The sequence below is a fragment of the Phoca vitulina genome, unplaced genomic scaffold, assembly GCF_004348235.1.
Source record: "Phoca vitulina isolate PV1807 unplaced genomic scaffold, GSC_HSeal_1.0 scaffold122, whole genome shotgun sequence".
Classification (NCBI taxonomy): domain Eukaryota; kingdom Metazoa; phylum Chordata; class Mammalia; order Carnivora; family Phocidae; genus Phoca; species Phoca vitulina.
The window spans coordinates 395,786-419,724 of record NW_022589825.1 but is presented as its reverse complement, the minus strand read 5'-3'; the positions used below and the strand labels follow the sequence as shown (position 1 = coordinate 419,724).

General features: G+C 37.7%; 1 long non-coding RNA gene across 4 annotated transcripts in view; it reads right to left on the bottom strand.

Annotated features, from left to right (window-relative positions):
* LOC116628545 overlaps positions 1–23,939 on the bottom strand; it is a 91,209-nt gene that overhangs the window by 6,712 nt on the left and 60,558 nt on the right. For 3 of the 4 annotated variants that reach the window (XR_004298637.1, XR_004298639.1, XR_004298638.1), the window contains one exon: positions 4,492–4,646. The exons of the other annotated variant lie outside the window; for it this stretch is intronic. This is a non-coding gene — a long non-coding RNA (uncharacterized LOC116628545). The remainder of the gene's footprint in view (positions 1–4,491; positions 4,647–23,939) is intronic. 4 annotated transcript variants of the gene reach the window in all.

Below are 23,939 nucleotides of genomic sequence, written 5' to 3'. Positions count from 1 at the left end.
CACTTATTTGTAGAACATAAGGAATAGCATAGAGGACATTAGGAGAAGGAAGGGAAAAATGAAGGGGGGAAATCGGAGGGGTAGATGAACCATGAGAGACTATGGACTCCGAGAAACAAACTGAGGGTTTTAGAGGGGAGGGGGGCGGGGGGATGTGTTAGCCTGCTGATGGGTATTAAGGAGGGCACGTATTGCATGGAGCACTGGGTGTTATATGCAAACACTGAATCATGGAACACTACATCAAAAACTAATGGTGTACTGTATGGTGACTAACATAAAATAATAATAATAATAATAATAGAAAAAATAAATATGTATGTAGCAAACAAACACAACTCATTTCTATGTTTTGGTTTATATCATCAAAGTACAAAATTTTGCTTTACAAAAGGGAAAAAATATCATTTCAATTGTCACTTCTTGGGAGAGTTTAATAACTCCAACTTGTTATATTCACTTATCATATATTTAGTATAATCCTAAATCTGAAGATAATTCTGTGTGTTTTTCTACTTCAGTGCATATCAAATGGATAATTCATGATTCAAAAAAGAATTGAAAATCTATGATTCCCAGATACAAACTTTCTTCTAGTAGGTATTATATACCAAATATTCAAGAAAGTATTTCCCAAGTATTCATAAATAATGTTCCACATATGCATGTAAAAATAAAAGATAATTCAGAACAATCAATCAATCAATGGCTGAATGTAACAAGCCACATGAAAATAAAATGCAACTTTATAATTCTTTTCATGTAAAACTATAGGAAATCAAAACTAATCTACTGTCAGAGGAGCTCATACACAACTGCTTTTTTTCAGCTATAAAGTCACCCATGCCAGACATCATATCCCACGTGGGATGTAAGGTGATGGGGTTTCTTGATGACCACTGTCCTTGAATCTGAAATAGTAGCTTCAGAAACCATCAGGACACAGATCCTCAGAAACTACCTCCTTTAGGCCCCTGATGTGAGCTTGACCACCAGCATGAAGAGCTGCACAGGGAGAGAGAGATCCAGCACTCACTATGTTTTCCTGGAGTAATTATGTGCCCAGCACCATGCTAGACACTAACTTAGTGTCATTGACACTGCTACAATGGGTCATAGTCCTAACAATCACATTTTAATGGATTTTCCACCAGAGCCCTTTTTTTTTCTCCTTTCCTTATCTATCCCCTAACAATAAAGTTGAAAAGGAATAAGAAGTGTCCTTAATTCATACAGGCATTCATGATCCCACAATAACCACAGGGCCATGGGCTTGCTCCTGTGCACCACTGACTGTTCTCAGTGACCCTGTGGATGAAGCATTCTCATCCCCATTGTACAAAGGGGGACTCGGGGCTCAGAGTCATTACCCGTCTTACCTCCCATGTCCCTGAATTGGAAGAAAAATAGCTCCAGGACACCCCTGGAGCAGGACCCACAGTCACTGGGGTCAGATGGGACCCCAATGGCTTTCCGTAAGTAACAACCAGGGCACCACATCCCAAAGTCAGAAAGAGGTGACTTGGAACTGAATCCTGCTGTCTACTCACACCTCGGGGCATTTCAGCCCCCATCACCGAGACCCACTCTCCCAGATGAGTCCCAACCACCTGAAGGCAGACATGCTCTTCTTCCCAGGACGTATCTGTCTCTATTAAAAAACCATTAACATCCCACAATGATGTCAGGTTTCTATAGCAACTGCAATGCTCAGGCTGGTCCTTCACACTTGAAATGCCTCCCATCTTGCAGCCATCAGTTGCTGAATCCTGAGAAGCTGCAGCCTCTCAACCACCCAACACCACAGGTTCATTAGCTGCCTGAAGAGCTTTGTCCTAAGATGCAAAAATCGGTGATTTCCCAGGACATGTTAGACACCTCCTGCATCTATTCATCCATTCATCTACTTACCAGGTATTAATACCAAACTCTATACCATCCTTTTAGTTAAGAATCAGACTTCTCCAGAATAGAAACAAGTAAAGTGTGGAAAGGGTGGAGTGGTAAATTCAGATGTTAAATCAAAGAAGAGATAGCTCCTTCCCTTTAAGATTTCAGCCTGCGTAAGTCTCTTATAATTGATGATTTACAAATATGCTTTAATGCTCTGGGCCCCTCTCCACAACTCTCGTGACTCTCCTCTTTACATATACTTTCACCTTTGCACCAAAATTCTAAGAAAAATCTCCATACTCAATTTACATCTCCATGCACCTTCTCTCCAACTCAGTCTTCATGCATTATATAACTAGGCCATGTTCCCCCATGCTTCCATGGAAATTACACTTACCAACTTAACGGCCACTTCTTTATCACATGTACATATCTATAATGTTAAAATGATTGTTCAAAGGATGCAAACAACTATTTCCCCAAAAGGGAAGGATCTCCTATCCCCAGATCAGAATTCAATTGCTTGGGTAAGACAAGGATTATATTACAATGGGATCAACTACATAAAAGCTAGAGTTGTAAAATACCTTCCATAGAATAGGAGTCAGATAACTGAAGTACTGTGCTTTTCACAATGGGCTTTCAAATGAAGCACACATTTTCTCTGACATAGCTTATAATTTTGCTTCATTGAATGGATTTTGTAAATATGTTTTATGCATGTTAGCAAGAATTTGCTATCATCATTTCAATAAACTCTGTCATATGTTTTTATTTCTTTTTCAAGGAAATCAATCATGGAATAAAATCATATGAAAGTATAATGTCATTCCAAACTCTGCCATGGCTAAATATATTATCTGAAAGCATTGTCTAACATACCATATTTAGACAATACCATGGTAGTGATATATAATGGCAAAGTTAGGGAACTCTTTTGCAGTTTCCTGGGTGTTCAGTCAAAATCCATTTTCTACACCAAAGAAATCATGATAGTAGACCTTCTTTTGGGATGTAGCCATTTGAAAAAACCTGAGAAAATATGTATACATGAATCCATATTGACACATATATAAATGTTTGAATTAACAAAAATGGATTCCATGATATAAACTAAATAACTCCGAATAATATATGTGGATACCCTGCCTCCATGAGGTGAACCATATCTGACTCCCACCCCTGAGGGCAGGACAGACTTAGTGACTAACTTCAGAGAATAGAATAGGTGAATGGAAAATAGTTACTGTACACTGGAGAAACTAGACAAACACCACCCTAACCCTGTGATGAAGGTCAGCATCTCCAGTTATCAAGTGATGTCATGTGGGTATCATGTCCTCCTAAATATGAAGTGACAGAAGGGCACTTCAACTCTACGGTATTCTTTCTCAAAACCCATAACAGGAGTCCAATCAGAAGAAGAACGACAGACTATGCCTGCACGCCTCAACACTGTCAGGGTTATGAAAACAGTCTGGCAGTTCCTCAAACAGTTCAACAGAGAGTTACTAAATGACTCAACAATTTCACTCCTAGGCACACAGTCAGGAAAAATGAAAACATATGTCTATATAAAAACTAGTATAGGAATGTACATAGCATCGTTATTCATAATAGCCAAAAGCAGAAACAACTCAAATGTCCGCCTATTAATGAATGGGTAAATAAAATGTGGTATATTTGGCCAAAAAAATGAATGAAATACTGATACATTCTACAATATTTGAAACTTGAAAACATTAAGCCAAGAGAAAGACGCTCAATATGCGAAAGACAACATATTGTATGATTCCATTTGTATAAAATGTCCAGAGAAAGCCATCAATACGCTGTACCCAAAGAATTCTATCATTTTCATCCTGACTTCCAGAAAGTTCAGTCTGGTGAGTTTGGGTCAGAGCCCCTCCCTCCCACTTTCCTTCCCAGACATGTTCAAGCTACTGTTCAGAGTTTTGTCACAAGGTGGCACCAAAGTACCACTAACATCAAACTTTTCTCTGAAGCTTCTGCAAAGAGTAGAAAAATAATAATCTTCCAAAATCCCAGGCATTAAACTTACGAAAAATGACTCTAATTCTGTCTGGAAAAACTGCTGGGTGTAAAAGAATATCGTGAAAACATATACTTTGGTGCCTGCAGATGAAACACCTGGTAGCAGTGGTGCACCTTGGAAGATGGTGGCAGGTATTTCAAGGGTGGTTTTGGGTAGAACAAGGGGTAGGTGACTGAGAGGACAGGGAATCTGAGCAGGATCTGGGAAGCTGTGTCCTTTGTCATGAACAGGGGGTGAAAAGGGGCGGGAGAAGGTCGGGCAGCCTATACAATGTTGGGGTAATGGAGGGAGAATGCCCTATTCCCTGGTAAGGAACATTTGCCCAGTCCACACTGTACATCAGCTGACAGTGATGAGGCAAGAGATAAATCAATACACACGATGTAGTTTGGGGTCAAAAGCAAATGGATCTTCTTTAATATACATATGAATTTTCCAAGCAGAATTGGTATCATAGCTATTTTGTGATATTTTTTACTCTTCGTAATGCACTCCTTTTCATAAAAAAAGAATAACAAAAATGGAGACAAATGTGATGTCACCTGGTGGTGAGATCCAGGATGGCAGCTCTGAGTCTCAGACCAGGGGGCTCCACACAGGGGAGGGAGGATGGAGATTGGGAGCTTGACCTCATGGGATCAGCCAGCTTTCTGGATTTTCACTTAACTGGAACAATCCCTCTGTATCCATCACTTGCCTAGAATTAAAAAAAAAAAAAACAAATTTTCTGGGATGTCTAACCCTGAATTGGAGATCTGATGCTGGTCTTTACTGAGTTTCAACTATAACCAACAGGACCCACTGATGTGCGACTGTCGCCTTCTTTCTTTTTTTTAGGTGAAATTTACATACAGTAAAGTTCACCCCCCCAAAAAAATAAATAAACTATAACCATGAGTATGTGTAGGAGGTAGTAGAGCCAGAAGGGACATAGATACACAAGAAACACACACACAGTCAATTCAGTTTTTTAAGAGAAAACAGGATAGTTTAATCTGTAAAGTGAAGTGTTGTTTGTTTTTGATTACAGCATTCAACAGGCAAATTCCATTCACCTCTTGGTACAGAAATGGCACCCTGCCTCTTCCTTGGGATATTGATCCAGATGAAATTATTCCTGGGCAACCCTTAACTTGTATCTACCAGCAATTGTCCCCTCTCATTTCTTATATATGTAAACTGTCTATTATCCAGAATAACTGGAAAATAAGGTCATCTCTTCTATTGAGTATCCATATACAGTAGAGCACCACTGATTTGTCAATGGATTTGATATATTCTGAACTCCAGATCAAGACCTTGCATTATTTAACCTGCCTTTGATAATCCCAAAGGCACTTGAAAATCTGGCATGTTCAGCATCACTGGTTTTTGTATTGGATAGTATTAAGAAATATATAAGGTTTGCTAAGTCTGTGCTGGCTCTGGGTATCCACTCTGAAAAGAGTTTATTTGAATAAGGTCTTGACACATTTGCTCTGTATGTCATTCTATAGGATCCAAATGAACCAAACAGGGAGCCCCCCTTTGCTTATCCATAATTGCTACATTTTCCACAATAAAAATGCATTATTTGTGTAAAGAAAGCTCTAAAAACAGTGACACGAAGTTAAAGGTAAAATTCAGGGTATTTGGATTCCAAGAAAAGAGCTTACTGTGTGGTTAGTAGTCAGGCTGACTACACATAATTTGGTATAATCAACAATGCTTTTACACAGATTGAAATTTTGCTAAGTACTGCATATTATCACTAGCTTCAGTTTTCCCTCTTTCTCTGATTTTCACTACTACAGTCAGACACAAAGAAATTTAGCCATCAAAAATAGCTATTTCCAGGTAACTCACTCCCTCATGCTCCATATTTCCTCTAGTTTCAAACATAAATGGGATCCCAGCTCAGACAAGAATGATCCTTGCTGCACCCCTGCCACTTCATGCATCTTTTTATTCTGAGAGACTCCAGCTCACAAGAAAGTTACAAGGTTAAGGGCTACTTTGAGTTTCTGTCAGCTAATTCTTCCTTGGTTTTCAAAAAATAAAGGTGTATGATTCTTTTTATGAACATGTTTTTAAGGTGGAAGTCTTTAGCCATGAGCTCCTCTTCGACATCATCTAGTGCTCACTGAATGTCACACTTGGTTCTTCTCTATTGGCTCCTATTTCAGAAGCTTAGAGTCCACACCTTTCTCTGCTGACCTACTAGAAGAGAGAGTCAGGGGATCAGACAGCACATGGGATAGAGGGGAAAGTGAGGGGAACGGAAAGCACATGAAACACAGGGGAAAGGGATGAGCATGTGCTTGCTTATCCCTACTTAGGTCACTGGAAGCTTTGCAGTGATGCTGTGCTTCTTCCCCAGCTCCATCCCACAGCCTCCTCCCACACACAGCAGACACTGAAGCTCTCACATCATGGAAATGTGGGCTCTTCCCTACTTGCTGCTCCATGTCCAAGTATTCTCTCTGGTACTCATGCTATCATGTTCATGTCAGAGGCAGCAGGTTGACAAAATGAAGGAGGTAAAACTGGATTGGGCAACTAACATTTTGAGAGCTTTCTTCTTGCCACATGGTATAGGTTGCTATTTTTAAACTTTTAGTCTTTAAATGTTCAAAGCATTGCTCTGAGGTTGGCAACATTATTTTCTTTCCACGGACTGGGAAATCCTCAGGCTCACAAAGCAAAGTACATTCTCAGGGAATTCAAGGGAGGCAACATATGGACACAGAAGCCAATTTGAAGGAGCTAACACTGCCCAATTCTGTGACAATGTGAGCATCAAAATATATAATTATAATATCAGAGGGTAAATCTTTGAGCAAAATAGGAATCCATGAGTCATACTAAGAAAATAAATACATGAATAAATAAGTAAATGATAGAAGTGAATGGAGGGTGTTATGCTGAGCGAAATAAGTCAATCAGAGAAAGACATGTATCATATGACCTCACTGATATGAGGAATTCTTAATCTCAGGAAACAAACTGAGGGTTGCTGGAGTGGGGGGTGGGGTGGGAGGGATGGGGTGGCTGGGTGATAGACACTGGGGAGGGTATGTGCTATGGTAAGCGCTGTGAATTGTGCAAGACTGTTGAATCACAGATCTGTACCTCTGAAACAAATAATGCAATATATGTTAAGAAAAAAAAAAGAAGAAGATAGCAGGAGGGGAAGAATGAAGGGGGGAAATCGGAGGGGGAGATGAACCATGAGAGACGATGGACTCTGAAAAACAAACTGAGGGTTCTAGAGGGGAAGGGGGTGGGAGGATGGGTTAGCCTGGTGATGGGTATTAAAGTAGGGCACGTTCTGCATGGAGCACTGGGTGTTATGCACAAGCAATGAATCATGGAACACTACATCAAAAACTAATGATGTAATGTATGGTGATTAATATAACAATAAGAAAATTTAAAAAAAAGAAGTAAATGGAAAAGCTCTACCCAACATTTGAATGCTAAATTATTAATCTAGAAAGAATGATAGCATTATAAAAGCAACACTTAACCGCTATTAGAAAAATGAGTGATTCAGGCAAAAATTATAAATGTATTTTCAGATTGTACCAAGTTCCACAGCGGTCACTGAGTCACCATGGTAACCATGCTGGCCAAGGAAAGCTGGGAAAACACAAACAGCAACCATCCTGCTTTATTATAAAATAGTTTGAGAGCTTTCTTCTTGTTCTATTCAGTCCTCCACCTGATTGGATGAGGATCATCTATGTTATGGAGGGCTAATTGCTTTTTACAGTTTTTTAAAAAAGATTTTGTTTATTTATTTAACAGAGAGAGAGTGGGAGAGTGAGGAGAGGAAGGCTCCCTGCTGAGCAGGGAGCCCGACATGGGGCTCGATCCCAGGACCCTGGGATCATGACCTGAGCTGCAGGCAGACACATAACCAACTGAGCCACCCAGGTGCCCCTAAATAAATAAAATCTTAAAAAAAAAAGAAGACATACGAATGGCCAACAGACAAATGAAAAAATGCTCCACATCACTTGGCATCAGGGAAATACAAATCATAACCACAATGAGATACCACCTCACACCAGTCAGAATGACTAAAATTAACAAGACAGGAAACAACAAATATTGGCAAGGATGTGGAGAAAGGGGAACCCTCTTACACTGTTGGTGGGAATGCAAGCTGGTACAGCCTACTCTGGAAAACAGTATGGAGGGTTCCTTAAAAAGCTAAAAAGTAGAGCTACCCTATGACCCAGCAATTGCATACTAGGTATTTACCCCAAAGACACAAATGTAGTGATCTGAAGGGGCACCTGCACCCCAATGTTTATAGCAACAATGTCCACAATAGACAAACTGTGGAAAGAGCCAAGATGTCCATCAACAGATGAACGGTTAAAGAAGAGTTAGTATATATATACAATGGAATATTACCTAGCCATCAGAAAGGATGAATACCTAGCATTTACATTGACATGGATGGAACTGGAGGATATTATGCTGAGTGAAATAAGTCAATCAGAGAAAGACAATTATCATACAGTTACACTCATATGTGGAATATAAGAAACAGTGAAGAGGATCATAGGGGAAGGGAGGGAAAACTGAATGGGAAGTCATCAGAGAGGGAGAAAACCCATGAGAGACTCTTAACTATAGGAAACAGAGGGTTGCTGAGGTAGGTGGGGGAAAATAAATAAATAAATAAATGGAAAAACATATTTGATAAAATACATAATCAAAATAAATATACAAATTTCAAATAAGGACATGAAATGATGCTGAATATTGCTAGTCATTAGGGAAATGTAATCTCACTACACCCCTCTGTGAATGGCTAAAATAAACAAACTGACCATACCAAGTCCTACATGGTTGTGGAGGATGGAACTTGCATACGTAGCTGGTGGCAATGAAAAATAGTGCCAACACTTTGAAAAACATTTTGTCAGTTTATTTCAATGCTGATCCTACACCTGCCATATATGATCCAGCTGCTACACTCCAGATGTATCTACCCAAGAGAAAGAAAGCATATGTTCAAGCAAAGATTATACGCAAACGTTCATTGCACCTTTTTTTTTTAATAAGAACTGCAAATTGGAAAAAAAATAATATCCATTACCAGGTGAGTGAATAGATCAAATTGTGGTATACCCACATAATGGAATGTTGGCCAACAATAAAAAAGAAAAAATATTCATATACGCAACACATGGACAAATGTGGAAATAGCTTGACAGAAAGAGGAATGACAAAAAAAATACACATTGTATGAGTCCATTCACATAAAATTATTGGAAAAAATCATAGTAACAGAAGATCAGTGGTCACCCAAAAATGGGGTAGGGTGATGTAGAGAGGGAGGCTAGAGAGGTAGATGGGGGCATTACAAAGGGGTACAAAGAAACTTTCTGAAGTGATGAATATGTTCCTTATCTTGACTGTAGTATTGGATTCACAAGTGCATATAGATATAAAAACTTATTAGAGATTATACTTTAAATATGTACAGTGTATTGTATGTCAACCAAACTTTAAGGAAATATTTGACATATATTTACATATTCATAATTTTTCGATACAATTCCATTAGGTGAAAAATTCCCATGATTATGTTCTTATAATATTTTTAAAAAGATTTTATTATTTATTTGACACAGAGAAAGAGCACAAGCAGGGGGAGCAGCAGAGGGAGAGGGAGAAGCAGGCTCTGTGCTGAGCAGGGAGCCCGACACAGGGCTCGATTCCAGGACACTAGGATAATGACCTGAGCCAAAGGCAGACTCTTAACCGATTGAGCCACTCAGGAGCCCCTATTCTTATAGTATTAACAGATTCACACTATCTCTTATCAAATTGGTCCATACTACATATAACCAAAATAGAAACAATCATTAGCAATGAAATTTATCCAAGTATTTAGAGAAAGTTGATGTCTATTTCCTTCTGAAGTACAGAAATAAAATATTATGTATTAGGAATAATTATGATATTTATAAGTAACTGCTCAGGTTATTGAGAGAGGAATAGGCCAAACTCTACTGTAATAAATATTTTTTAAAATATTAAAATCTAGGGATGCCTGGGTGGCTCAGTCAGTTGAGTGTCCAATTCTTGGTTTTGGTTCAGGTCATGATTTCATGGGTCACGAGATTGAGACCTGAGTTGGGTTTTGCGCTCAGCAGGGAGTCTCCTTGAAGATTCTCTCCCTCTGCCCCTCTCCCCACTAGCGCTCTCTCTCTAAAATAAATAAATAAATCTTTAACAAAAAAAATAAAATATTGGGGCGCTTGGGTGGCTCAGTCGGTTAAGTGTCTGCCTTCGGCTCAGGTCATGATCCCAGGGTCCTGGGATTGAGCCCAGCGTCAGGCTCCCTGCTTAGCAGTGAGTCTGTTTCTCTCTCCCCCTCTGCCCCTCTGCCCGCTTGTGCTCTCTCTCTAATACATAAACAAAAACTTTAAAAAAATAAAATAAAATAAAATATTAAAATCTAGTCATTGAAATCTTAAACTAACACATGGAAATGTTCTGACTCTTTATTTTTATTTATTTATTTATTTTTAAGATTTTATTTATTTGTTTGACAGAGAGAGACACAGTGAGAGAGGGAACACAAGCAGGGGGAGTGGGAGAGGGCAAAGCAGGCCTCCCGCCGAGCAGGGAGCCCGATGCAGGGCTCGATCCCAGGACCCTGGGATCATGACCCGAGCCGAAGGCAGATGCTTAATGACTGAGCCACCCAGGCGCCCCTGTTCTGACTCTTTAAAGAATCTTTTTATAAATTGGGGGAAAACCATGAGCACTAGGGAAGAATCTATATTACCATGTCAAATTGCTAGGAAGATCTAAAAACTGTAAATTTCAACACCCTTCTAGGAGATACATGTGATTTGCCAATTATTATTTATATGGAAAGAACAATTTAGGTTATTCATTGCAAATGCATATTAAAGACCAATTTCCTTCTACAACTGGACAATTAATTGCTTTTCAGCAAAAAGGAATCCCTAATAGGGGCCTCAAGGGCTACTACACAGCAGTGTAGCTGCTGATGGACTAAAATTCCACCTGTTAAACCTCTTCTCCCATGATGAGATCAAAGTAGCTTCTCTACTTTTAGGCTAGTTTGTGAACTTCACAGGAGCTATTCCACAATATGCTTTTATTCAGATCTTTGAATACCCTTGTGTCAGATGTCATTTCCCATTAAGGATTTGAAGTGATGGGGTCTTCTGAGGACTGCTGCCCTTGAATCTGGAGTAGAAGCTTCAGCAGCCATCAGGATACAGATCTTCAGGACCTGCCTCCTTCAGGCACCTGATATTAGATGGACCACTGACCAGAAGAGTGGCACAGGGATCAATCCAGCAATTACTATGCTTTACTGGTATAACTATGTGCCCAGCACCATGCTAGGCACTGGGGAAGGACAATGACACTGATACAATTGGGCCCTGATCATAACAACCACATGTTATTATAATGGGCTTCTTACCAGGACCTTTTCTTCTCCTTTCCTCCTCTATCCCCTACAAAGTTTTGAAGGAATAAGAAATGGCCTGAATTCATACAGGCATTCATGATCCTCCAGTAACCACAGGGCCATGGGCTTGCTCATGTGTATCACTGACTGTTCTCAGCAATCCTGTGGGTAAAGCTTTGTCATCCCCATTTGACAGAGGGGGAAGCTGGGGCTCAGAGTCCTTACCTCTTTTATCTACTGCGCCCATGCCTTTATTTTTTTAACTTTTTTTTTTCATTATGTTCAGTTAGCCGACATATAGTACATCATAGGTTTTTTGCTGTAGTATTCAATGATTCATTAGTTGCATATAACACCCAGTGCCTTAAGGAGGGCACCCATGCCTTTAGAGGAAAGCATCTCCAGAACAACCCTGGAGCAGGACCAAAGTCACTGGGACAGGGCAGGACCCCAATTGCTTTACCTATGACACAGCCTGTAACACCCAAGTATTATGGCTGGGACACTGAGCCCCCAAGTGGGAAACAGGCTTGGATCTGGATTGCTTTGCATCCCCACACCCCAGCCACTGAGGTGACCCATGCCCTCAGCTGAGTCCCAAACACCTAAGGTGGGACCTGATCTTCACACCAGGGTATGTTTTGTCTCTACTGAAAAGTCATCACGGTGGCCTTAATGACGTTAGGTTTCTATGGCAATCATGAAGCACAGGCAGGATCCCCCACACCAGAAATGTGTCCCCTCAGCAATCCATGCCTTGGTCTTTTGCCAAAAGCAAAACACCTTCACTCTTCAGGCTACCAAGTGAGAAGGCATTGTAATTAGATGCACTAGACTGGGACCCCTGCTATTGGTGGAACTCTGCCCAGGTTAATGGCGCAAAGAATGTCCCTGTCATCTGGAGTTTTGTTTGCTTTGAAGAGACAGTAGGGGCATATTATCAGTACACACACCCCAGGGAGGTATTCTAGGGTTCTTGGAGATGAGCTGGCCCTTGCTGGGTGAATATATAAAACGAAGGCTTTGGTAAGCAGTTAGTCAGCCATCTGTGGCAGAAAACTAAGGGATTGTCTATAATCATGTGACTGAACCATCTAAACACACACACACACACACACACACGCAAGTCATTTAAGAAGTCTCAGTTATTTCAAGGAGGCAGGTCTAAAATATTACAAATCATACTTTTCCATTGTATTTTCCTTGTTTTTTGCTTTTGTCATGTAATTTTTTAAATGGAATTAAATACATCACTCTTTCCCTTGTTAAAAAAACAAACAAACAAACACAGAACCAAAATGGTGTTACTGCGACCATGTTCCCAAACGGGGACTTAATAACATAATCTAATTGCAGTTTCAACCTCCCCCAGAAATGTAATCTTAACCAGTCAATCAGTAATTTTCAATCAGTGCTAATTAATCCGACACGTGGGCCCTCTCCATTCCGCCCCCCAACAGTTGAGGCAATCAGTATAAGACCCTTTGCTTTCCACCCTATAGAAAAGCCAACTTGCCTGAAATAACTCTTTTCTTTTGCTAATAGCTTTCCTGCCCCACCTTCCTTCTATAACTACCTTCCATTTTTTTTACATCTCCTAGGAATGCCCCTCTATTTGTTTGATGGGATGCTGCCAGATTCATGATTCGTTTAATAAAGCCAATTAGATCTTTGCAATTTATTCAGCTTAATTTTTGTTATATCACTCCCCAATTGTTTATGGATTGTTAGTCATAGCTGGAAAAGTTTCCTCTACCACCAGGTTATAGAGGAATTTCACTGGCTGTACTTCCCTGGACAAGAGAAAGTTGGATCATAGTGGGGTGTCAAGCCTAAGAGGAACAGTTGAGGGGGTGACCGTTTTGTGAGAAAGGTACAGAAACCATGTTACTAACTCAGGAGAATTAGATGTTGAGATCAGGGTCCCGGTCTCAGCCTTGTCTTTGAGAACTGTCTCTCCTCTTTCTCCTGTGCATCTGAGTCCAGGCCCCCACAACCAGGAAACAAGGTCTTCAATGAAGCAGAAACTCTATGTCACCTCAGATAGACTCCCTCAGAGAACTAAATGGTAGAGATGAACTTCCTAGGATAAGACAGCCACAAAATCATTTTTGAAACCTACCACACAGGGCACCTGGGTGGCTAAGTCAGTTAAGCATCTGCCTTTGGCTCAGGTCATGATCCCAGGGTCCTAGGATCGAGTCCCACAAGGGGCAGCCTGCTCCGCAGGGAGTCTGCTTCTCCCTCTGCCCCTCCTTCCACTCGTTCTCTCAATCTCTCTCTCTCTTTCTCAAATAAATAAATAAAACCTTTAAAAAAAGAAAGAAAGAAATCTACCATACAACCTGGCCATGGACTAAAGAGAAAATAAAACTTCTAGTTTGCACCCATGAAAGAATCAAGACTGAAACCACACAAGTGTTACCTTGTCCTTCACTCTCTCTCTGGGAGTGAGGTCTCCTCAAGAGAAGGTAGTAGCCTCTGAGTGCTATTCAAGACAGTGGAGGTCTGGTTTACAAGTGGCTTCAATTTCTGAAGGTACAACTTCCCCCTTCAACTGAATTATTTCCTGTTGAAATGCTGGGTTTCTGGGACTCAGGGTTAAGCTTAGTCAAAAAGTGCTTCGAATGGAGTCTGTTTTAGGACAACCTAAACACCCCATGGGGTGCCCACTAACATCCATCTTTCCATCTGTGAACATTTTCAGTTATCCAGTCTAGATATCAAGACAGGGAAGATGTGGATGCAGATATGGAATTGGAGTGACAATTTCTGGCACACAGTAGACATCTAATTCACATTTAATAAACATGAGATGTAGATATAGGCATCAGTAGGATATAAAATTATGTATATGTTCTTCCAGTTTTTTTATTCACATGTGAATTTTTCAAAGAGCATTCGATCACAACAGCTATTCTTTCATAATCTGGTTTGAAGAAAACTTTGCGTTACTTTATCGGAAAGTTACATCTTTTCATTAAGAAAAAATAACCTGTAGAAAATGAAATAGATACTTCTACATAGATGTATGTGACCCTGTTTTTTTATATTCTAAGCAAGTGATAGATACAGAGGGATTGTCCCAGTTAAGTGAAAAATCCAGAAATCTGGATGATCCCATGAAGGCTTAATACATATTTTTTTCAAACTATTCTAAAAAAGAAGAGGAAAGAAATCTTCCAAATTCATTTCATGAGGCCATCATTGCCGTGATACCAGAAGCAGATGAAGATACAAAAAAGGAGAACTACAGGCCAATATCTCTGATGAACGTAGATGCAAAACTCCTCAACAAAATACTAGAAAAATGAATCCAATAATACATTTTAAAAAATCATTCACCATGATCAAGTCAGATTTATTCCTGGGATGCAAGGGTAGTTCAATATTTACAAATTAATCAATGTGATACATAACATCAGTAAGAGAAAGGATAAAAACCACATGATCATTTCAAGAGCTGCAGAAAAAGCATTTGACAAAGGACAACATTTATTCATGATAAAAACCCTCAACAAAGCAGTTTAGAGGGAACATACCTCAAAACAATAAAGACCATATGTGAAAAACCCACAGCTAACATCATACTCAATGGGGAAGAATAGAGAACTTTTCCTCTAAGATCAGGAATAAGGCAAGGATATCTATTCTCACCACTTTTATTCAACATAGTACTGGAAGTCCTAGCCACAGCAATCAGACAATAAAAATAAATAAAAGACATTCATATTGGTAAGGAAGAAGTAAAACTTTCACTATTTGCAGATGACATGATACTATATATAGAAAACCCTAAAGACTCACCAAAAACTACTAGAACTGATAAATGAATTCAGTAAAGTTGCAGGATACAAAATCAATATACAGAAATCTGTTGCATTCATATCTACTATAATGAAGTAGAAGAAAAAGAAATTAAGAAAATAACACCATTTACAATTGCACCAAAAATAATAAAATACCTAAAATAAACTTAACCAAGGAGTGAGAGTCCTGTACTCTGAAAACTATAAAACACTGATGAAAGAAGTTGAAGATGACACAAACAAATCGAAAGATATTCCATGGTCATGCATTGGAAAAACAAATATTGTGAAAATGTCCATACTACCAAAAGCAATGTACACATTTAATGCAATTCCTATCAAATTACCAAGAGCATTTCTCACAGAACTAAAACAAATTATCCTAAAAATTTGTATGGAATCAAAAAAGACCCCAAACAGACAAAGCAGTCTTGAAAAAGAAGAATAAAACTAGAGGTATCACAATCCCAGATTTTAAGATACACTACAGAACTGAAGTAATCAAAACAGAATGGTACTGGCACAAAAACACAGATCAACTGGAGAGAACAGAGCCCAGAAATAAAGCCATGATTAGTCAATTACTCTTCGATGAAGGAGGCAAGAATATGCAATGGGAAACAGTCTCTTCAACAAATGGTATTGGGAAAACTGGACAGCAACATGCAAAATAATAAAGCTGGATCACTGTCTTACACCATACACAAAAATAAATTCAAAATGGATTAAAGACATAAACATGAGACCCGGAACCATAAAAATCCTAGAAGAGACCACAGACAGTAATTTCTCTGACACTGGCCATAGCAACATTTTTCTAGGTGTGTCTTCTGAGCCAAGGGAAACAAAAGTAAAAATAAACTATTAGGGCTACACCAAAATGAAAAGCTTCTGCACTGCAAAGGAAACAATCAACAAAACTAAAAGATAACCGATAGAATGGGAGAAGATATTTGCAAATGACATAAGCATTAGTATCCAAAATATATTAAAAAAAACTTATACAACTTAACATAAAAAAACACAAATAATCCACTTAACAAATAGGATAGGCAGAAGACATGAAGAGACATTTCTCCAAAGAAGACATACAGATGAACAACAGACGCAAGATGCTCAATATCATCCATCAGGGAAATGAAAATCAAAACTACAGGTGTGAGATATCACCTCACACCTGTCAGAATGACTAAAATAAAAAAACACAAGAAATAAGTGTTGGTGAGGATGTGGACAAAAAGGAACCCTAGTGAACTGTTGGTGGGAATGCAAACTGGTGCAGCCACTATGGAAAACAACATGGAGATTCTTCAAAAAGGTAAAAATAGAACTATCCTATGATCCAGTAATCGCACTACTGGGTATTTACCCAAAAAATACAAAAGCACTAATTCAAAGGGATATATTCACCCCTATTCTTACTGCAGCATTATTTGCAATAGCCAAGATATGGAATCAACCCAAACGTCCATTGATAGATGAATGGATAAGAAGATATTGCATCTACACTCCCCCCCACACACACACAATGGAATATTACTCTGCCATAGAAAAGAATGAGATCTTCCCATTAGCAACAACATGGATGGACCTAGAGGGCATAATGCTAAGTGAAATAAGTCAGTAGAGAAAGACAAATACCATATGATTACACTCATATGTGGAATTTAAGAAACAAAAAAAACGAACAAAGGAAAAAAGAGGCAAACCAAAAAATAGACTCAACTATAGAAAACAAACTAATGGTTACCAGAGGCGAGGTGAGTGGGGGGATGGGTGAAATAGGTGAAAGGTGATTAAGAGTACACTTATCATGATGAGCACTGAATAATATATAGAATTGTTGAATCACTATATTGTACACCTGAAACTAATATCATACTGCATGCTGATTACACTGGAATTAAAATTAAAAACTTAATAGAAAAAAGCATGATAAAGAATCACAACCAAAACTATAAGAATGAGAAGGAAAGAATAGTTAAAGGTAAAGAAGAAATAAATGGGTTAAGAAACAAAATCCCTGTTAAAACTCAGAGCAGTTAGGATGGAAAGGAAGCAAAAATTAGCATTGTATGTGACGCACCCAATAGCTTTCTGGAACTGGAGGGAGGTTTACCCTTGAACTCTTCCCAACACTCCCTTGAGATTATGGATTGGGTTTTCTGTGTATGTGTATATATACACTCTACACATATACACATCATATATATGTACACTATATATATATAAATTATACACACACATATATTATTTATAATACATATATATGAATGTATGTATGCATACATTTTGCTAAATTAGCAAGTTGAAGGATGAGAACATCTACTATGTTTATGTGTAAATGTGTTTGTGTGCATCTGTAAGTAATGAAATCATATAAAACATGATTTGTTTTATTCCCTATGTTTTGTTTAGGGAAGCTCTCATTCAGAATAAAGTAAGAAAGGAATGCATGGAAATGATAATCATGTCATTCTGGATACTGATTATCCTAAGGAGAAAAGGAAACAAGTGTTAAGATTTTCCTACTGGATTTCATGGCTCACAATATTTTTTAACTGAAATATTTCATAAGTAGCAGAGTTTTAGGGGATAATGTTTTTAATCATAAATATAATCCATACTCATATTAACAAATGTTTAACATGGAGCCAAGTGCAGAGGCAAAAATATCAACACTCAGTGGGTTTAGAGAGAACACACTTCAACATAATAAAGGTCATATATGAAAAACAGACAGCTGACATCATATTCAATGGGGAAAAAAATGAGAGCTTCTTCTCTAAGATGAGGAACAAGACAAGGATGTGCATTCCTACCACTTTTATTCAACATAGTACTGGAAATCCTAGCCACACCAGTCAGAGAAGGAAGAGAAATAAAAGGCATCCAAATTGGTAAGGCAGAAATTTAAATGTCACTATTTGCAGATGGCACAATACTATAAATAGAAATCTCTAAAGATACCATCAAAAAAACTATTAGAAGAAATAAATGAATTCAGTAAAGTTGCAGGATACAAAATTAATACACAGAAATTGGTTGTGTTTCTATACACTAATAACATAGCAGAAAGTGAAATTAAGAAAACAATCCTATTTACAATTGCACCAAAAAGAATGAAATACCTGGGAATAAACTTAACCAAGGAAATAAAAGACTATACTCTGAAAAATATAAAACATTGTTGAAAGAAATTGAAGACAACACAAATAATTGGAAAGATATTCCATGCTCATGGATTGGAAGAATTAATATTGTTAAAATGTCCATACTACTCAAAGCAATCTACAGATTCAATGCAATCCCTATCAAAATGCCAACAGCATTTTTCACAGAACTAGAACAAATAATCCTAAAATTTGTATGGAACCACAGAAGACCCTGAATAACCAAAGTAATCTTGAGAAAGAACAAAGCTGGAGTTATCACAATCCCAGATTTCAAGATAAAGTATAAAGCTACAGTAACCAAAAATGTATGATACTTACACAAAAACAGACACATAGATCAACGGAACAGAACAGAGGGTCCAGAAATAAACTCATGCTTACATATGCCAATGGAGGCAAGAATATACAATGGGGAAAAGATAATCTCTTCAATAAATGGTGCTGAAAATACTGGACAACTACAAGCAAAAGAATGAAACTGGACTACTTTGTTATACCATACACAAAAATTAACTCAAAATAGATGAAAGACCTAAATGTAAGACATGGAACCATAATGCCCTTAGGAAAAAAAATATGCATAATATCTTTGATATTGGCCTTTAGCAGCATATTTTTAGATATGTCTCCACAGTCAAGGGAAACAAATGCAAAAATAAACTATTGGGCCTACACCAAAATAAAAAGCTTTTGCACAGCCAAGGAAACCATCAATAAAAAGAAAAAGCAACCTATTGAATGGAAGAAGATATTTGCAAATGATTTATCTGATAAGGGGTTAATATCCAAAATATATGAAGAACTTCTATAACTCAACACCAAAAACAAAACAAAACAAAATAAATAATCTGATTAAAATGGGCAGAGGACTTGACTAAACATTTTTCCAAAGAAGATATACAGATGGCCAACCAACACATGAAAAGATGCTCAGTGTCACTAATCATCAGGAAAATGCAAATCAAAACCACAATGAGATATCACCTTTCACCTGTCAGAATGGTTACAATAAAAAATACAAGAAGTAACAAGTGTTGGCAAGGATGTAGAGAAAAGGGAACCCTCATGCCCTGTTGGTAAGAATGTAAATTGGTGCAGCCACTGTGGAAAACAATACAGATGTTGCTCAAAAAATTAAAAATAGAAATACCATATGATCCAGTAATTCAGCTAGGGAGTACTTACCCAAAGAAATTGAAAACACTAATTCAAAAATATATATGCAGCTCTACGTTTATTTCAGCATCATTTACAATAGCCAAGGTATGGAAGCAACCCAAGTGATAATCCATAGGTGACTGGATAAGGAAGATGTGATATATATAAAAAATGGAGTATTATTCAGCAATAAGAAAAGAATGATATCTTTTGCGACAATATGGATGGACCAAGGTGGTGTTATGTTAAGTGAAATAAGTCAAAGAGAGAAAGACAAATACCATATAATTTAACTTATAAGTGGAATCTAAAAAAACAAACAAAAAATTACAACAAAGCTATAAATACAGAGAACAAACTGATGGTTGCCAGAGAGGGGCTGGGGGAAGGGCAAAATGAGTAAAGGGGAGTGGGAGATACAGACTTTTAGTTATGGAATGATTAAGTCACAGAGATGAAAGGTACAGCATAGGGATTACAATGAATGGTATTATAATAGTGTTCTATGGTGACAGATGATAGCTGCACTTGTGGTGAGCATAGCATAATGTATACCTTTGTGCCATCACCATTCTGTATACCTTAAACTAATTTAACATCATGTGTCAACTACACTTTGAGAAAAAATTCAATATTCAGGAATCTCACAATCATCAAAATTAACATTGTACACTTTCATTTTTTTGCTAACGGATGTCTGCACATGTACTATATATGCATTACATACACAATTCATGTAACTATTATCATGCCATATGTGCAGATTAGATCCTGTATTTTTGTTGGTTTTGATTTTGCTTTTATCTTAGCTTTTATCAAGTACTAACAAGTAGATGAAGCCTTCTTAAGTGACAAGCGTTAAGATATGATTTAACTTCGCCTTTTGACAAACCCTTTACCAGCTGACCAACTCTTATTCTTGATCAATGCATCTGATTGGAAATGTCATACCTGTACCATATGAAATAATGTTATATGTGTGGGTCTGCTCATGAGCTTTCCATAGAACTCCCTTTATATGTATGTCATCCACTCTATCCAAAATTTATAAAATTATAGGCTCATGGAACACTGTAATACCTGGCAATGTAATCCTCACTCCTACAGTTCATATTCCCGGGCAACCTTTAACTATGTGTCTGCCAGCAACTGTCCTCTCTCCCTTGTCACATAGATATGTAAACACTCTCTTATCCAGAAAACAGGTCTTTTCTTCAATTGAGTATCTATATATAGTACAGCACCATTGATTTGTCAATAACTTTGATATATTCTGAACACCAGATCAAGACTTCACATTATTTAACCTGTCTTTCATGATCCCAAAGGCACTTGAGAACCTGGGAGTGTCTCAGGGTCACTGATTGTCACTTGACAGTATTAAGCAACATAGAAGTTTTGCTAAGTCCGTGCTGACTCTGGGTATTCACTCTGAAGACAGCTTATTTGAATAAGGTTTTGACATATTGCTCTGTATGTCATTCTGTAGGTTCAAAATGAACAATACAGGGAGCTTCACTTTGCTCACCCATAGTTGCTATACTTTCAATAATGAAAATGCATTATTTGGGTAAAGAAGTTATAAAAACACCAACAAAAAATTAAAGGTAATATGCAGGGAATTTGGATCTCAATAAAACAAGAGTTTACTGTAGTTAGAAGTAAGGTTGACTGCATATAATTATGAATAATTGACAATACTTTTTCCACAAACTGAAATTTTGCTAAGTTTTGTACATTATCACTGGCTTCGGTTTTTCCCCTTTCTCTCCCCCTTACTGGAGTCACTAGAAGGAAAATTTAAATTAGTTTTTATAATAACTATTGCAGGTAAGTTACCCTGCACACAGTCCTCATATTTTCTCTAGATTCAAACATAAAGGGGATCCTAGCTCAAACAAGAATGATCCTTGTTGCACACGTGCCAGGTCATACATCCTCCTTTTTATTCTGGGAGGCTCCAGCTCACATGAAACTTACAAAATTAAGCACTACTCTGAACCCAGGAATTCATCAAGGTGGGTGGATTTGTTTGGGAATAAAAGAAAATTTCACAATTAAATTCTAATCACACACAAAAAAATTGAAAGCTACTAAACTATTTCATTTTGGTGACTGATTTTCTGAAGACAACCTGTAGAATGTTCTGTGGAACATTTTACTTCCTAGGATCAATACATTGCCAATCACATCTAAAAGATAATATGGAAATCTAGGCAAATGAATATTGTGATGATGTTTCTACTTGGCAGGGACACAGTGCCCAGATATTTGATCAAACATTATTCTGGATGCTCCTGTGAGAGTGTTTTTGAATGATATGTACATTACAATAGGTAGATCTTGAGTAAAGCAATTAGCCCTCCTTAGGGTTGGTGGGCCACATCTAATCACGTGAAGACACGAATAGACCAGAGGGGCCATTTCCCCTTAGTGAGGAGTTTGTCCAGGAGACTGCCTTTGACTTCACTACAACATCAGTATCTCATAGTACTCAGGAAGACTACCTTCACACTCCCAACTGTAACTTTCCTGAGTCTCCAACCAAGTGGCCTCTCCCATTAGATTTTGCCAAGGCTCCACACTCTCATGAGTCCATTCCTTAAAATAATTCTCTATCCACATATCAACATCCTATTGGTTCTGTTCCTTTGGAGAACCCTGACTAATACAGGTGTTAAGAAGTTTTAGGTCTGTCCTAAAGTAACTTGTGCTTTCTGTCATGAGCATTCTGTCCTAGAGTAACTTGTGCTTTCACCAAAAAACAATCCCTAATAACATTTGGCTACTGACAGTTCAGTAAAAATTGTAGTAAAAATACAGCCATTGACAACAGCAACAAAAAGTATGAACTATATAGAGATAATCTATGTTGCATACCTAAGTCCACAGGTGTGCAAGGCCTATGCTCTGAACGCTGCAAAATGTTACTGTGAGAAATTAAACAAGGCCTAAATAAATAGAGAAACATACTGTATTCAGGGGTCAGAAGACTCAGTATTGTTAAGACATTTATTCTCCCCAAACTGATCTGTGGATTCAATGCAATCACTGTAAAAATCCTAGCACAAATTCTTTAAAAGTAACTGACAGTCCTATTCTAAAAGTCATGTGAAAATTCAAAAGACCTAGATTATGAAAATAACTTTGAAAAAGAGGAATAAAGTTGGAGGATAAGCACTACCTTATTTCAAGACTCATTATAAATCCATAGTAATCCAGACAGTGTGGTATTGGGATGAAGGTGGAACTGTATATAAAAGGAACAACATGAAGAGTCCACAAATAGACCCACACATATATGGACAAGAGATTTTGACAAAGCTATAAAGGCAATTCAATGGAGAAAAAATAATCTTTTCAACAAATGGTGCTGGGACAAGTGGGTCTATATATATACAAACATCAACTGTAATCCTTTATTGCACCATATGCAAAAATCAAATCAAAATAAATCAAAGACCTAATTATAAAAGTTAAAAGTATAAAACTTGTGGAGAACAACAAAGGAAACAATCCTGTGATCCTACGTTAGCTGAAGATTTCCTAGATATGACATCAAAGGCAAAATCAAAACCATGAATGAACAAATTAAAAAACTAAACTCCCTCAAACTAAACACTTTTGTCTTTAAAGACAATGTTTAGAGAATTAAGATAAGCCACTGACCAGGAGAAAATATTTGTAAATCACATACCTGATAAAGGAATTGTACCCAGAATTTAAAATCTCACAAAGGAAAATAAGAAGAAAACAGACACTCCAATAAAAAAGTAGTCAACATATTTGAAAAGATACACCAAAATAGATATGCACATGTCAAACAATTACATGAAAAGATGCTGAATATCATTAGTCATTTAAGAAATGTAATCCTACTACTCCTCTGAGAATGGCTAAAATAAAACACTGACCATACCAAGTCCTGGCAGGGTTGTGGAGAATGGAACTCTCATATACTCACTGTTGGTGGCAACAAAAAATGGTGCAACCACACGGGAAAAAGGCTAAGCACTTTCTTACAATGTTAATTTTATAACTCCTCTGAGTAAATACACCTAAGTATTAAAGAAAGAAACCATATGTCCAAGCAAAAACTTACACCTAAATGTTCATAGCAACTTTATTTATGAGAGCCCCAAATTGGAAATAACCCAAATATGCATGACTAGGTGAATGGAAACACCAAATTGTGGTATATCCACATAATGGAATATAAATCAATGATAAAAAAAAGAAGGAAATTGAGGTGACTGGGTAGGTCAGTCGGTTAAGCATCCAACTCTTGATTTCGGCTCAGGTTATGATCACTGTGCTAAGTGGGGAGTCTGCTTGAGATTCTCTCCTTCTCCCTCTTCCCCTACCTCTGCTCACTCTGTCTAAATAAATAA